This window comes from Brachycentrus maculatus, unplaced genomic scaffold (genome assembly GCF_059751285.1).
Source record: "Brachycentrus maculatus isolate JH-2025_06_01 unplaced genomic scaffold, ASM5975128v1 h1tg000692l, whole genome shotgun sequence".
Lineage (NCBI taxonomy): Eukaryota > Metazoa > Arthropoda > Insecta > Trichoptera > Brachycentridae > Brachycentrus > Brachycentrus maculatus.
In genome coordinates, this window is record NW_028281424.1 from 321559 (window position 1) to 338992 (window position 17434).

The 17434-nt window shown below is 32.7% G+C and overlaps 1 non-coding gene across 1 annotated transcript; it reads right to left on the reverse strand.

Annotated features, from left to right (window-relative positions):
• Window positions 1-9429: 9429 nt before the first annotated feature.
• Window positions 9430-9536, reverse strand: LOC148300586 (U6 spliceosomal RNA). The gene has a single exon (XR_015838927.1). It is a non-coding gene; the product is annotated as a U6 spliceosomal RNA (small nuclear RNA).
• Between the last annotated feature and the right edge of the window lie 7898 nt (window positions 9537-17434).

The following is a 17434-nucleotide window of genomic DNA, read 5'->3' on the forward strand; positions in this document are numbered from 1 at the left end:
TATGTAAATAACGGCTTCTGTGGTATATATAAAGTTAGTGTACATATTTGGCTGCATGAGGGTTCAAATTAGATTTCCGTCTAGGTCAAAATAGATATGTATTTTTTTAATGATATTTATTTTGATTTTTTTTCCTCCTTTTATTCGTAATTTTCTGTCATTTTTTGGTTTTTAGGATGCCTTCACTATCGGGTGCGCTGTGAATGCCTCTAGTGCCGTGTAAGGGGGCGTCATAAATGGTATAATATATTTCATGTAATTGTTATTATTTTAATTGTCATGATATCTGATATATAATAATTTGATAATTTAAATGTCCATATCTCAAATTAATTGACAGCCGAAAATAGTGATATAAAATGTCTTTGAAATATCCGACAAAAAGAGGCATGTAATACAACGTCGGAACCTGTCGCTCGAGGGTTGTCGTTGACACATGCAGAAGCACATAAACAAATTATATTTCTTATTTTAAATACAAGTAGGGTAAAATGTAAAACTACGAACTTGTTAACCAACCAATCTAAATAACCACGTGAACACATTGCCATTCGAAGGCGTTATATATATATATATATATATATATATATATATATATATATATATATATATATATATATATATATTGTATATTTGTATAACAGAAATATGTACGAGTACAATCGGGCTATAGTCCCGTGGACTCTGAAACAGAGCTTCTGAGTTAGACCCCACTCAATTATAATTCGATTTCTGGGCCGCTTAGACCACAAAGTTGTATGGAATTGAAAATTTGGTGTCATAATAAGAACGTAAATAATTATCTTAAAAAAAAAAAAAAATTGTATATTCATGTATATTATCATTGAAAATATTGAAAAATTGTGCCAATCGACGAATTTTCGTTTAAAAAAACCTATTCAAACCTTCAGCTTGCGTCGTATCATTTCCTTACACCCATGTAGGTACATCATCTACTCATAAGCATTTTACTGAGCTCGCGTTCTACTCGTACGATGCTTTTTAAAGTCTCATAAAAGATTTTTTATCGCAACGTAGTCTTGAGGTATTAGCAATTTTACCCCTATCTGCATGTTTAATCTCAGTACATAGTTTTTAGTGTACAAGTTTTCCCCCTTTGCATACCTACTGTGTTCATGTAGACCTGTTTTCTTTTACTATACGAAGGGCAAGATTACACAGGGTGGTTATGAACTCAAAGCGAATTGTATAAAAACATGAACAATTCAGCGTCATTGGATTTTGAAGGCGGTCAATTAAATGATATTAAGGACCTTTCTCACAGAATAGGGAAAATTGATAAAATCAGAGATTTTTTTCTACTTCATCGATTGAGTAGGTAATTATGAAGTTATTATAAAAAATAAAACATCAAATCATTTCTTAAATGTTTCAGTTAGAATTTGAAATAGAGGCGCGAGGTGCATATTGAAACTCAGTCGTGTTGTGGTCCCGTGGTTAGTGTTGCGGACTCTTTACGTTCGAGCTCACTTTACCACATGTTGATTCTCTTTTATAACGCTCAGCCTACGAAATGAAAAAGGTGAAAATAGAAATATTATTTGATACACATTTAAAAATAATCTAAAAGCTATGTGACAAGAATATCAGAGAAACTATTTGTATGTAATTTCGAGGTCCATATGAGAAACATATAATGTTGCCGTACATTTTTAAAATTTTCATAGTTGTATGGTTTAACTGAAAGAAACGTTACATGTTATTTGCAACATATTTATATATAACTTTTTGAAATTTGAGTAATGTGGTTATCAACCAGGGGTAGAATGGTGAATGTTTCGCAATGCATAAAGTGATCACTTGAACCTATCAATGTCTTACGTTCACTAAATATCCCATATTTAATTTCCATATTCCCCTCTCCATAAAAATGTCCATCTATGTTGACATATTAAATGTAACCTGTTTATTAAATGTAAAATGTAACCAATCAAATTTAAACTCATTATTGATTCTTGTAGATATGTAGGTTAGTAGGTACTCTTATTATTATTATTATTCTTACCCTTATCCGCGCAGTGTCATGCATATACAATGCATTCTATTGATGCAGATTTATCATGATCGTTAATAAATTACAAAATGATTAGTCCTTTGCTTCAGATGCCCATCAAGAGTGATATAAATTAAGTTGTAAAATTATAATAAAAAACACTTTATTTCGACCCCTTCGGGATCGAATCTGGGACCTCCAGCACGGTAGCCAAACGCTATTACACTATACGCTGTAGATTACTACAGCGAACAAAGCGATATTATTCACTTGATTAAAATTGTGGGGCAAGTTATTTGTCAATAAATTAAACGAAAGTATTTGAAAATTTCGACTGTTTCGCAAAACCGTGTATTTTGGACATTGAGGCGATCATGAATATGAAACCGTGAGTAGTTACATAATAAGAATACTGCGCACTGAATCAGAGAATTAGAAAAAAATCACTAAGTATTAATTGTAAAACAGCGTTGACGATTAAATAAAATGAAAAATAAAATACAATTTCATAGTCACATCATGTCATTCGTATGACGTCATCCAATGCTTTTTTTAGTCAAACGTATTACATCGGTATACAAAAGTTGTATGAACTATAATAAATTATTGTTCCTAGTGTTTCTTAATAAAATAAATCAATAACTTACTCGAAGACGAGAAAAATGAAACTGAAAGAATACTATACACTTTTTTGATCTCATTATCCAAGATGCAATAATACTTTATTGTAATAAATAGAAATAATATAAAAAATATGTACACAAATGTAAATGGTGAACGGTTTTTGAAGACAAAATAAATTAATTCAATAAATCATCTCAAAAATATGTTTATCAAGCTCACTTTTCCTAAGAGTTATGAAAAATATGTTTATCAAGCTCACTTTTCCTAAGAGTTATGAAAAATATGTTTATCAAGCTCACTTTTCCTAAGAGTTATGAAAAATATGTTTATCAAGCTCACTTTTCCTAAGAGTTATGAAAAATATGTTTATCAAGCTCACTTTTCCTAAGAGTTATGAAAAATATGTTTATCAAGCTCACTTTTCCTAAGAGTTATGAAAAATATGTTTATCAAGCTCACTTTTCCTAAGAGTTATGAAAAATATGTTTATCAAGCTCACTTTTCCTAAGAGTTATGAAAAATATGTTTATCAAGCTCACTTTTCCTAAGAGTTATGAAAAATATGTTTATCAAGCTCACTTTTCCTAAGAGTTATGAAAAATATGTTTATCAAGCTCACTTTTCCTAAGAGTTATGAAAAATATGTTTATCAAGCTCACTTTTCCTAAGAGTTATGAAAAATTATGTGAAAAGTTTTGCACGCTTAAAATAAAATAAAAATCCATTTTAAAATTCCACAAAAAAGAGTTTGTAACGATTTCTTTGAAACTATCCGCACTGCCCTTTCCTTTTTACCGATTGTGACTACAAATTCACAATTCTTTATGAATATTCTGATTTGTGGATGAATGCAAATTCCTTCTTGTTTTCTTCATTCATTCTTCAAACCCTCATCTGCCCCGATGGTGCACAGGGCACTGCATCATACCAACGCAGTGTTATCTTGATCGTTAACACGTGAAAGAAAGATGATCAATCCTTCGATTTAGGTACCAGTCCAGGGTAATATTGAATAAATATCAGAGTGAAAAAAACATTTTGATTTATTTGACGCCCCCCTGGGAATCGGACCCGAGATCTCCAGTATGGTAGCCGAGCGTGCTGACCTCCAGTACGATTACACTACGGAGGCGGACAAAATATTATTTTGGATTTCTTGTTTTACTATCACTTACTATTGGATATTTAGCATTTAGGGAGTCGAATTCTGCACCGTCATTGTCCATTACTTTTAATTTGTATAAATACTCACAGGTACTCACATGATACAATTCCCCAATGGAATTATATATTACATAAGGACTAATCCTAATATCTTGGGGATAAAACGATAACCATCGTTGTGTATGGTATAAAGTCATCAACAATAAACAAACGTTGATAAACTATGAATAGTAATAAGTTAGGTAATAAAAGTTATACATTTAAAAATACTGTCGACGCGCGGCGCAGGGGTAAAGCGAAAAAAATCTTTTGGAGTCTGATAGCCACAAATATTTTGTAGGCTTTCAATGCCGCTCTTTCATCTACGAGGAAAGCCGTGTGATGTAACATGGGTGCATAGTCAGCGCAGGGGTCAGCAGGCCGTGTCTCGCGAGCCGCTTCGGGCCTCTTTGCACAGGTATTTGGGTCTTCAACTCAAGCTTCATCTCCACTACGCAGACTCCAGGATATCGTGATGGGCAAAGCGGGCGTTGATTATTAAGGATTATTAATTATTGATTTTAAGGTGTATACGTAGATAATAAATAAATGTTCTCCATACAGTAGTATTTTAACTAAACCAGGCCATAAAATACCAGGCCAGATAGCGTATGGCCCCACTTTTGATTGTGATTATTCCGAATTTACAATATTTATTGATTATGTGCATTGCATATGTTTAAAATGTTTATATTCAATCTAAAAAATATGTTAAATGTTAAAAAAAAAATTATATCATTAAAAAAATCTATCTGCAGGGTGTACCTTTTCATTAAAATCCTACTGCTCGATTTTTATATGAATAATTCGTATAAAAAAACTCACTCTGCAGAGTATAATCTTTTCATTAATATCTCAGTACTAGAGTACTCATTCTATTAATATTTACCTCTAGAGAGGTAAATATTAATTTTTAATAATACTTTGAACTGGTACCTAAAGCGCATGACTAATCACCCTGCTTCATATGATTAACGATCATGTAAATATTAGGTCGACCTGACACAAAACCCAAAGTATCAATTGATGCCGATAAAGGGTGTATCATATACGACTATCAGCTAGATTAAGGTTTTAAATGTAAATTCACAGTAAAATCACCATACAATTTTGTTTCACATTTTCCATAAATTTCGCAACTTACGAGTAGTTCATAAAAAAAATGCTTTGCAAGAGAATGCCTGTCATGAAGCCTAGTTGCTTCTGTATCAGATTTGGGAATGCGGTGGGAAAGCTTTCAATATATGTATAAGCTAGTACGAGTGCAAAAAATATTGATTTTTATTGTTTTTTCGTCATTAATACATATTTGAATATTAAATAGCTAAAAATTATATTACGGCTCTATGAAAACGTTGAGATTGTGTTGTCTCACCAGAAAGTCTGGCAACCCCTGGCATCGCGAAAAGTGCACAGTGCATGTACAGTGTATAGGCTGTAAGTGCTTCCTCACGTTTCCGGTTCGCTCCCAAGTAGGCACGGAAATTTCGATATGTACCTACTCCAAAAGAACTAGAGCAAAATAGTCATTGAAAAGATTTTCGGATGCCATTCTTCTCGGGATATTTTAAAATTCTATTGAATTATTTTGACTGACTAGTTCTTGTACTTTTGGTTATATTTAACGGCGAATTTTTGACATAACACTTTTTTGCAGACCTGCAAACGAAAAAACCTCGCTCTTTAAAATTCTTTCGCCTATTGAATTATTATAACTTTATTATATATTTATCACTCTATCTTTCTTAATAATCCGCGATATAAATAGAAAAATAGATTTTTCAAAACTCTTGTTGAAGGTAAATTCTATAAAAAATAGTTTTTACGACTAAAGTCGCTAGTTTTAGAATCGCTGGTTGCTACATGATGTTAGAATAGATAATATCAGAGTCCATGATGCGGTTTGCTATTGGTTTTGTTAGAAGTTTACATTTGGCGAATGGGTCAACCACAAATATTAACTATAAACTTCGCAACTACAATCCGCGGTTCACTTCCAATACCTCGAATTGGAACTATTGGAGGATTGGAACATTACCCTCAATGGTTACAAATTAGATATTAGTTTTTTAAGTATTCAATGCCATTAAAAAATAAAAATAAAAACCATATTTGTCAGTTTTACTTCCTCTTTTAACTCTTATTCGCACCCAACGGTGCATAGGTTACTCCACCACATCGACGCAGTGTTGACGTGATTTCGTGAATATTTATGAATATTTTTACCTCAATAAAGGGTGATATTCAATATAAGTGTGAAAAATCATTGCTATTTGACTCCCTTGGGAATCGAATCTAAGGTAGCCAAATACGCTAACCATGACAATTCGAGAGGCGAAAGTTTAGAAACAAAAATATATTTCATTAGCATTTACATTTTTTTGCTGTTATCGCGATAAAATGTTTTGAAAAATATACCTACATATATTTTATTATTATTAATTAACATATTTATTTCGTTCTTAATTGTGTTTGTACATTATTGTTATCGAAGAATGTTTCAAAGCAGGCAGAGTATGTAAATATGTAGTTTTATTTTTAACCCTTCAAATGCATTTAAATTGTAACACACTCGATCAAATTCGAAACGGGTTTCAACACGGCAATGTGCGTAAGGACCAATGCTCAATGCACTATCTGGATGGAGATAGGGGCCGGAAGAAGATTTTATCTTAAAATAATACATATATACCCATACAATGTCAGCAATCATTAATCACAGTAGACTAAAGCGTTATCGCCTCTGACAGGTATAAATGGAAAAGAAATTAATGTTTCCCCAAAATAAATGCAGCGCTTTTTTCCCGTAAGGGTTTGTGATAGCTCATTCCATCCTCCAGATGTACCTATATGTTGATACACATACTAACATAATATATATTGCGAGTGTATACAAACCTGCTGCAGAGATTATCTTCCATTCTCCAGAGAAAGCGCATCTTCCAGAGACAAGGGTCGGATGATAAATGGTACGAGCAAATAGACAGCACGTTTTTCGTTTTCAAGATATCAAATTTGAAGGAATAAGGAATCGCATATATAAAGGAGATGTAGTAGTGTGACGCGTGACACAAAACATTACACGTATATCGTACAATATAATTTGATGTACGAATCACGAAAGTCATTGTACCTTGCTTAACAGCCAGATTATCTTAGCTAGTATTATAGAGTTAGTTTTAGTAATATAATATAAATATAAGTTCTATATATAGTGTATCAGCTTTTGCATATCAGTCAGAACTGACGATGAGACTGCCATTATACTAATTATTTGATTATTAAGAATATTAGAAAAAAAGTTAGAATTGAATACTGTATAACATTGGTATTTCAGGCATTATGGTCGTAGTATTAAAAAAAAGGAACCTTCGTTCGACCGTCGCGGCGGTCGAACGAAGTCCGACGCGTCGTCCATTAATCACGGGATTCAAAAATACTCCTTACACACTGACACGCTCTGTATAATATACACCAAACGTATCAATGTAGTAAAAGTGCAGTATTATAATATGAAAGTATATTTATTTACCATAAATTTATTCTGTATAAGTACAACTTTTAATTCGAACAACTTCGAGATTTTCCATACGGAAGCTACTACCAAGTGTGGATAACTTTGTGATGCCTTCGGCATTTTCAAACTCGTTATCGATCCGTGCGCTCAGGATGTTAGAGTTACCAAGAAAATAATGAATAATTGCATTTTAACCGAATTGAAGTCAACTTAATGATATCTACACAACGTAGGTAAAACGTTAATTTTCGTTTTGAATCTATGACCACTATTTTGTGCGAATCCTACGCAGAAAATAATAATAAATGAATAAAAGGAATTATTAATATAATAAACAAACAAGTGGAATCGTTTGATCCAATAATTCGGGGGAATCATCCCAAGACTACTGGTCCAGAGTTAGTATTAGTAAGAAATAGTGGTAAATTTATTGATGGTATTATGAGTAAGGAAAAAATCTAATTCTTTTATTGTACTTTCGTGTGGAAATCCAATCTTACATTGCTTGTTCGGTTTTGTACAAAAGATGTAAAAACAAGCCCTAATCCGAACAGAACTTTCCCTCGTAGACAAAGCCATTAGTGTTTTTGCCAATTAGTAAAGATACCACAAAAACATTAATGAAACTGATTACTTATTAAATTAAACCGAACCATAGGGCAATTCTGTTCACTATTTACAATATCAGATGATAGATAAATATTAATTTCGCGCAATTATTTGTTTTGGAAAATAACAACACACAATATTTGTATTTATTTACTATTATTAAATTTATCGACGCGCGAATATGCGTTAATATCATTACACACATCACGTTAATATCATTACACACATCACGTTAATATTATTATACCTTGAAATTAATGTCTACAAATTACCACGAAAACAATAAATGAGTTGATTATCACAAAATATGCTAATTAGTCTGAAGACTCGATAGTTGCTCAATAATGTTCAAACCCTTTGTTGGATTTTTGCAAGTTGCTTGCATATAGGAGAGAGTACTTAGTTTGCATTTATGCAAATGAAAAACAACCCCAGGAAACCTGGAAAATGACGATTTTTCTGTGTTGGGTAAAAAAAACCGTCGGTTGAGTCTTGATGTATAATATCAACAAGAACACTACGCCTGAAACAATAAACAAATCATATTCTTTTCAAATATCGTCGGTCTGTTATAAATAATATTGGAAAGATGGCTGATATTCTTATATAATTTTAATAATAAACATATATCTATCTAATTAACTTTCATTTAAGGTTTTTAGATTTTAATGAGATTAAATATTTTCTTAACGCAGGCCTAATTTTTGGGTAATCGACAGTTTAAAATGAATGGGATTTACCCTGTGTTCTAAATATAACAATTGAGTAAATATAATTGGGTGAATTCCACAAAAGTTATCAGCGATTAATTTTTGGCATAAAAAACAGCTTTCGTTCAAAACATATCCATGTTATGACCGTGTCTTTGAACTATCACTGATTTGTAGGTATTGTCCGCGTTTTATTTACATTTAAAATAACGAAAATAATATTTTTCACGTAATATTGGCTACGCATCGAAAAAGTTTTATTATAAATTTAAAAAAAACAGAGATAACATCGTAGAAATGCGATCTATACGAATGTGAGTAAAAAATTATATATTACGGAATTATAGAAAATAAGATATTAGAAAGGGGTGTAAGGCTGATACTATTTAAAAAAAAAGTTCTTTGAGATGGATCGGATATGTGGAACTAATGTCGAGAGAATGACTAACATAGTATAAATAGTATAAATGGCAATAGGAGAAAAAAACGAGAACGGCCAAGAAAAACTTGACACGACCAAAAATATCAGAACCTGAAACCTGGTCGTGTCAAAAGTCTTCGTTTATATGACTAGATAGATGTATGTGAGGCAGGAATGTGTGTCAGGATAGACGAGTTTGGCGTTCCATCCTTTCTGTCTACTCCTGCTATTTAAATATTGATAAAATTAAAAAAAATATCTTTTTGTTAAATACATTAAAATAAAAATGTTTTATACGTATTTAAAAAAGAAAATAATATGAAGAAGTCCAAAAAATGTGGAACGCTTCACGATTTTGCGTGTCATCCTTGCGCAGGGGCCATGCTAATCTTCTCTGTATCGTTCCAATTTTAGTATATGTACTGCCGAAGCGAGTACGGTAGATGAGCCGTTAAAAATGTATATATCTTACAAACTCATCATCCTTGCATATGCGAGTTCGTAAAATGACAATGGTTTGAATATAAGCTAAAATTGTATTTAAAAAGTTTTGAAATAAATCAATAGATGTCACTAATAGCAGTAACTTCGCTAGATTGGTAAGCATCTAATCGATTTTCATTTGTAAAGCCATCACGCCATAAAAAAAGATTTTTTTTTTGTATTTGGTTTAATATTAAATAAATAATAATTATTTACGTAAAAGTAAATTTTATGATTTTTTCGACTCCATATTGCATTAGTTATCGCGTTTGGCAATCGTGGTGGAGGTATCACGTTCGATTCCCGGGGAGGGGGGGGGGTGATGTAAAAAAAAAAATAAACAGAAGCCAAATTTCATAATTTCATAATTTTTTTTTTTTGTTTTTAATTTTTTAAAATTAAATACATGATATAGGAATAATTGAGGAAGCATATACAATTTTTAAAAGCATGTCTGCAAGTATTTTAAAAGTAGTTGATTTAGTATTTAGGAGGAAGGTATAAAAATACGTCCAACTCATGTATACGATTTTTTTTTTTAATTAGCGGGAATCGAACCCGTGATGCCAGTTTCGCAGCCGAGCGTCTACCTCACTATGGCAGGGCCGACGCCTGTCGTTTTTTTTCTAGTTGGAATTTTATAACTAGAAAACGAACCTTAATCTATTTTTTTTAATTGTAATATAAATGCATATAATAAATATATGCCCGCCCTCCTCAGATTAATATTGTAGCTACTCGTATTTACAACACATATATGTATGTAAATAGCTAAAGCATTAGTTTGGGGGACTCTATGAGGTATATGATATATTACGTTGTATAGTACATACATACATATGTAGTTCATTCTGCAAATTCCATACTCACATGCTTACCAAATAAAGTACAGGGGTCCCCAACATTTCGCATAAATCGCTATTTTGTATATTAAAAATATTTTTTTTTGTCGATGATGCAAAAATTCCTCATGTACGTGCTTATATTTTATTTCACGCTTATAAATTCTTTAACATGCGTAAGAAATGGAGAAAACAGAAAAAAAATATGGCCCTTCATACGTTAAATTGCAACATAAATTTCTTTAATTTTTTCTCCATAAACAATGTTCTCGTATCGAATGTCAAAATCTTGGAAATTCTTTAAATACATATATGGTTTTGAAAACAAAAGAGTTATTGAAAGGTCAGGAGTTAAAAATATTTATTCTTAAAAAAATCGGACTTGAAATAACTTGCGGCTCCTAGCGTTGCCGAACGCTGACTAAATTCTGTGATTACGATAAAGACCTTAAGGACTCGATAACTCGTTCTTACGACATAAACAGGTTTACCATATGTAATTGTGGTGTATTTTATGTAGACACATTCGAACATTCAATATTCGCTCACATTTTCAGGAACCATTTATGTGCGAATGACTAGTCATTCAGTTTTGAAAAATATTTACAGGCTGGCCTAGGCCCGCCTGTAAATGTTTTTCCCCATTCTACCATATAATATTTTTAAATTCTCGGCAGCATGTGGCATTTCTGTTGAAATAAAGCTTACATACACGTATGTCTCGATGTTGGATGTTGGATGTTAGCGTGAGAGAAGGTTCTTTCTTGCACAATATTCTCTTTTGATGAAAACATTTTTCTCGGAACTTTGACAAGAATAGGAAGTATGGCTTTTAGGGCCGTCAGCAAGTCGGAAATCGGAAGTAGGAAGCAACCTTAAGTGAAGAGAGATCTACCGTGAAATGACCGGTAACAGCTTGCATCGTAAAATGCAAGATAGTAGTGATGGGGTAAAAACAACTCGGAAATGGGCTAGTCGCATTCATTTAAATTTAAATTAAAGGTATGAAACTAGCCAATTTTAATTTTAGACCACTTAGCTCATTACTCTTCTGTCCCTGCCACGCTGTCCCTACTATTTTTCTGCCTTTTCTCTTCCCATATGGCAGTAATGTTTTTCACCTTTAAGTCCTTAAAAAATGTCATCTAAATTGGAATCAAATATATTCCACTTCTACGTTATTTAGCGTAGGACTGATCGAGTTAAAACACTGTGACTTTCGATGCAGTGCCCTATGCACTATATGAATGCGGATAGGGGTTAGAGGAATAATCGTATTGAGTAAAGAGTTTTTTTTGTATCTTTACTTTGGTTCTTTGACAGTAATTAATTTGTTAAAATCCTCATTCTGGTTCACCGCCAGTTTCGTTGGACTAGAATGAGTGAAGAAAATAGTGAAACAAATTTATAATTTGGTTGGTAATAAAAGCAGATGAAGACGAGGATAACTTGGCTTCATCAGGTATTTCAAATACTTGAAAGTGGTAGGATCAGGAGTCGGAATAATATAAGTATGCGGAAGCTTTGAACATTGTGTGCAAAGCCAGATATGGGTTCTATTCTCTCTGCATACCCCTGTGGCGAGGCGATTTGTCAATGATATACCTATAATGAACGTAATGTGTAACTGATGCTTACGTTTTTTTTTAAACGAGAAATGTGTTTATATTGGAAAATCCCCCGTTTTTCGCTTCCAGGTGTTGAATATTGGAATCACATTATTTTTGTTTTTGAAATATTTCTACTACTTGTACGACTTGATAAGCGAAATATAAGATCGATTCAACTTTGAGGTGTTACAAATTTCCTTCATTTTTGAACGATAGGTCGATACTCCGGAATTAAACTGATATTTTTTTGCCGTTGAAAGTATCATTAAATTGGTAAATTAATTAATTTTACCAAATGATTCGGCAGTCGTTTTGTGGTAAAATTTTACTTGGCAAATACCACTATTTCTTAAAATGTGTTTGATTCAACGTTGTTTAAAAATGATACGGAACACTTGTCACAATAGATTTTAAGAAATAATGGTATTTTTAAATCAATTAATTTTATGCAAATATGCATTTTCAAAAAACAAACAGTGTATTGGAATAAAGAGGTTTCATGTAAAGCAAATTCTGTAAAATCGTTTAAAATACAACGATTTTGTTAGATTTGAGCTATGTACTCGTACCTAGTTGTAAAATGAACTCGTCTTCTGTTTGGTTCGAGCAATAAATTCAAGTTTCAATTAAAAACGCGATATCTGCGTCCGTCTATTAGGTTAGCAAAGGAAAATTCGAGCTGTAACGTTTCCATTCAGGAAATACAAGCTGCTGGAAATTAAATAACAAAGCAGTGAGCCGAACCTATTTTAAGGTTTTCCCTAACTTCCCAACGGGACGCCATTGTACCTCAAATTGATTAATGAACTTTCCTGAATGATATTTACTTTCAGGCTGTTGAACATTAAAAAGTGATTTTTCATCATTTTCTTGTGTCAATGAACATATTTTGATCGAAATTCAATACTTAATACGCTGCGATTAAATTTAACGAAGATATTGTGAAGCTAAATAATTGTGTTACAAGATTTATTCAATATTGTAACAAATATAGCTATTTTATAATTTCAAATTTGAACTTTTAATGTCGAGAGAGCAGTCCTAGCATCAGTTTGTTTGCCTCCATAGTGTTGAAGTTACCACGTTTGGCTATCATGCTGGAGGTCCCGGGTTCCATTCCCAGCGAGGTCAAAAAGTGTTATTTAATGTAATATTTATTTAGTATCACCCTGGACAGGACCTTAAGCGTAAGAGTGATCATCTGGTCTTTATAAAAGTAACAATCAATTTAATATAGCATCAATTTGAAGCAGTGCCCAATGCACTGGGTGCGGATGAGGGTAAGAAGAAGGAAGAAGTCCTAAAAAGTAATCGATATATGGTAAACATCTCTATAAAAAAGAAAGTATATTTTTATACGAAGGGGATATGGAAGTCTCCTGACTTGTCATTGTCACTTGTGTAACGTTCACCATTCTGCTTTTTATTAAACATCCATGATGTCTAGATTCTTGGGAGTGATAAAGTTGGTGTATTCCAACAACCGCTTTCGTATCCCAATCGGAACTAAGAAATGAAACTGCCATATGATGAGGAAAAGTCCTAGTTCAATAAAAGGCGGAATGGTGAACGTTACACAAGTGACAATGACAAGTCAGGAGACTTCCATATCCCCTTCGTGCACAAAGGTGCTCAGGTCAAATAAATAGATTTACATCCTTAACATGTGTGTGATTTTTCTAAAATATTATTTCACTTTAAATACTTCTAATTTTATCAATTGATTATTCACAAAAAAAAATCCGGTCCGTTTTTACTATTTCCGTTATCAAATTGTGTTTTTTGACAATTATTTTAAAACCTTTTACAAAATACAATTACATTTCTACTTTATTGTTTGTGGAGATTCGCTCCGTTTTATCCCTTTATTATTTTCTTGGACGTTGTTTCTTGCATATTATTATTAAGTTTTTATTAAGTATGTAACCTGAAATTAATATATCGGAAGTGGTATTTTCATACTAATGCTGGTTTATTTAGTTTAAAATACAAAATCGAAAATGGAAATACATACTTTCGGTTATTCTTCAAATGATTAAATTCTGAATCTCACTTAAAAACAATACAATAATTCAACCTATGGGTTGAATTATTCGACAAAAAGTATTTGCGAATTGTTTCATTAGTATAAACATAAACCAACACAACGGAGGGTTGTAAAATGACTAATTAAAAGTACCACGGTGTAATTACTACATAAAAACACATGGATTTACGAGGCCCAAAATTGTTAGAAATTATCGCTTATGAAACGCGATTTCCACAAATTATTCCCAAGTGTTCTTCATTACCCAACATATTGATAGCTCAGAGTGCTCTAATCGCCCAGTATTGTGTAATAAAACGAACCTAAATATATGTGTAACGGATTAACGGATAGCCCCGTCCGTTAAACGGATTCGTCCCCCGGGAAACGGAAGCCGGTCGCTAACGAATCATGGTCCGTTAATCGTCGAAAAACGTACGACTGTACTCGTACTCGCGTAAGGTGTACGGTATTAATGCCAATCCATACAGGTACATGCTTGAGGTATTTCAATGTATACGTATACTTGTGGACGGATAAGTCATAGTCTGGGCATTTACAAAGCATACGACCTGTCATTTTAGTAATCAATTCATACACCTCTGTAATATTCATCATTCGTATGATTGAATAACCGTATTGCATTTAAAAAAGTTGTGTAAATAATATTTATGGATCGCAATTCGATATGGAATTATAATTTATGCATGTGAGATTCTTCTTACTAAATTATTTGACTTAGTGGAAAATCCATGACCAACGTTATGTCTTTCCCCATCTGACTACACGTTTGTGCTTAAGGCCCAGTATTCTTTAAGTCGCAACTTAATTTCTTCTAAATCCAGGTAACATTTTACGTACCTAATTGATTTTTTTTCTTAAAACACCGTTTTTGCATTAAAAAAATAAGTTTTTCTTCGAAATAATTATACGGTTTTGAAAAGAAAAGAGTTATTTAGAGGAAAGGAGTTTAAAAAATACATAATTAAAAAAAATTACAAATTCTAAAAAAAACTAAAAAAAAATCCAAATTATAATCTTAAAAAAATCGGGCGTGAAAAGACGTGTGACCTCTCCGGTGGTCGGCCGGTGATTGAATTCTGTGTTTGCGTTGTATCCCTTTAAGTCTAAATTTGAGTATTTCTTATCTCTTCCCTTAGCATATATCACCCAAAAATCTACTTAGATGATTGGGTTAATGAATTTGGTTATAGCATGGATTTACATTCAAATATGATAATCATTATTTGAGATTGAGATTGTGATTTCATGTACGTATTTCTTAAATACATATTGATACGTTTTGTGAAAGGATTATTGTGTAAGGATATACTTATGTATAATATGTATTCGGCAGTATACGTATGTTTGGTGGAGTCTGACCAGCCAATTTCCAGAATTGGCTTCCTACGGCCAATCCGGAGATTGGAGGATACCGTCAATTCCCGAATTTGTCGGGAAACCAATCAGGTTGAAATAATTAATTGCGACTAAGACTCCGCTCGGTCACCCCACGTCACGGCCGTCACGGGCGCCCCAGTAACGCGAGTGACGTCACAGACGCTAACCGCACAGACGAAATCAATGTCTCACTACGGGCTATTAAAAATAACTTTATTTAATAGCAGATAAAGCAATTCAAAATTCAATATTCTATTAAGTAAATTTTAATCGTCAATAACGGAGTTCTTCACAAAAATCAATGTAAAAAATAAATTAAATATTTAATTAAATTAAGAAAGGTATGTTGAGATGGTTCTGACATGTGGTACGAATGATGAAAGAACGAATAACAAATACATATATGAGGCGAATGTAGTTGGAAAAAGGTGCAGAAGAAGACCGTGAAATCTTGGCACGATCGGGTATGTCAAATACTTGAAAGCGGTCAGGTTAGGAGTCTAAATAATCGGCGGGTATTTATGAGGAAATGCATGAACGTGGAAGAGGCGAAGAATGTTTGCAAAGACAGAGCGGTGTGGCGTGAAGGTGAGTTTATTTTTTGTTTTAAAATATTAACAAGTTTATGAGTGTGTCCAAATCTGTGTTCACAAATCTGGGTTTTTCCACTAAAGAGTTATTTATTTTGATATTTCAATACAGATGAAGATGACTATGCAATCCTGGGTATTTACAGGCCTACGACATGTTATAGGCTGGTTCTAAGTGATCACTTTATACACGTGTAACATTTACCATTCTACCCATGATTGATTGACTACTCAGGTTTCAAAAGTTGTTCAATTTGGCAAGTTTTTTTACAACATTTTCGGTTCGGTCGGTTCGGATCTCGGTGCGTAATTAAAGGTTTCCTCAATCCAACATAGATGCTTGATGTGAACTCAATGTACTGTGTCACGAGATTGCTCAATATATCTAAGAGTTCCAAAAAATTGCGTAGTGTGGTTGTCAATGATGGATAGAATTTGCGTGTTTTGCTCGAGTGTATCAATTAACCAGCCTATGCTAGGTTATAAACCCTGTAAATACCCAGACTCCATATTCTTCTTCATCTATGTCGAGTGTCAAAAATGTAAGTTTTTATTTTATTTAAGAGAAACCTTTATTTATTAATTTATTAATTTACAAAAAATAATATAGAAATTAAGATAGATTACATAGAAAATAATAATAAATGATTTAAAATAAAAAATAATGAAAAACGAAAAGATAAGTATAAATAATAAAACTATTGCAAAACTTGGTGAAAAAAAAGGTTAAAAAATTGGTACAAATTAGGGAAGCCAATAATCGAAATAAAACTCTTTCCAAGAGATTCAAAAAGTTCTTTGTAAATTTTGACTTGATGATGTTTGTTGATGTACTTAAAATATTAACCAATGGCCCGTATTTATTGCCATATCTTAGATTCAAGCCCGTAAATACTTAGACTTCCATATTCTTCTTCATCTATGTTGAGATATCAACAATATATTTACTCGACTAACTCGTATTCGTTGTTTGATAATTTATTACGCCATGTACGTATTCGCATCACTGTTTCGCGACGCCTAATAATAAATCGACCCGGGAAAAACAGAAATGATTTACCCTTGAGGTCTCGGAGAAATGACTGGCAATTATTTGGCCTCGGGCAAGCGCCGGGATCATTTTTATTCAGAATCACCCCATTTGTGCAACATGTTTGGCTCATCTAACTTTTCCTATTACGACGGCCCTAATGATAATGAAAACTGGATAACATTAAAGTAACAAGTGCGATTACACAAGGAGCCCGAGGCATCATATCGGATATAAAAATTAGCTTCATTTGCAACAACGACGGAGCAAAATATTCCCTCTCAAACTTTAGAAAAGTCTTTAGACATTTTTAAACCTCCCGGAAGTATCTTGAAAATGAATGGTCGAATGTAA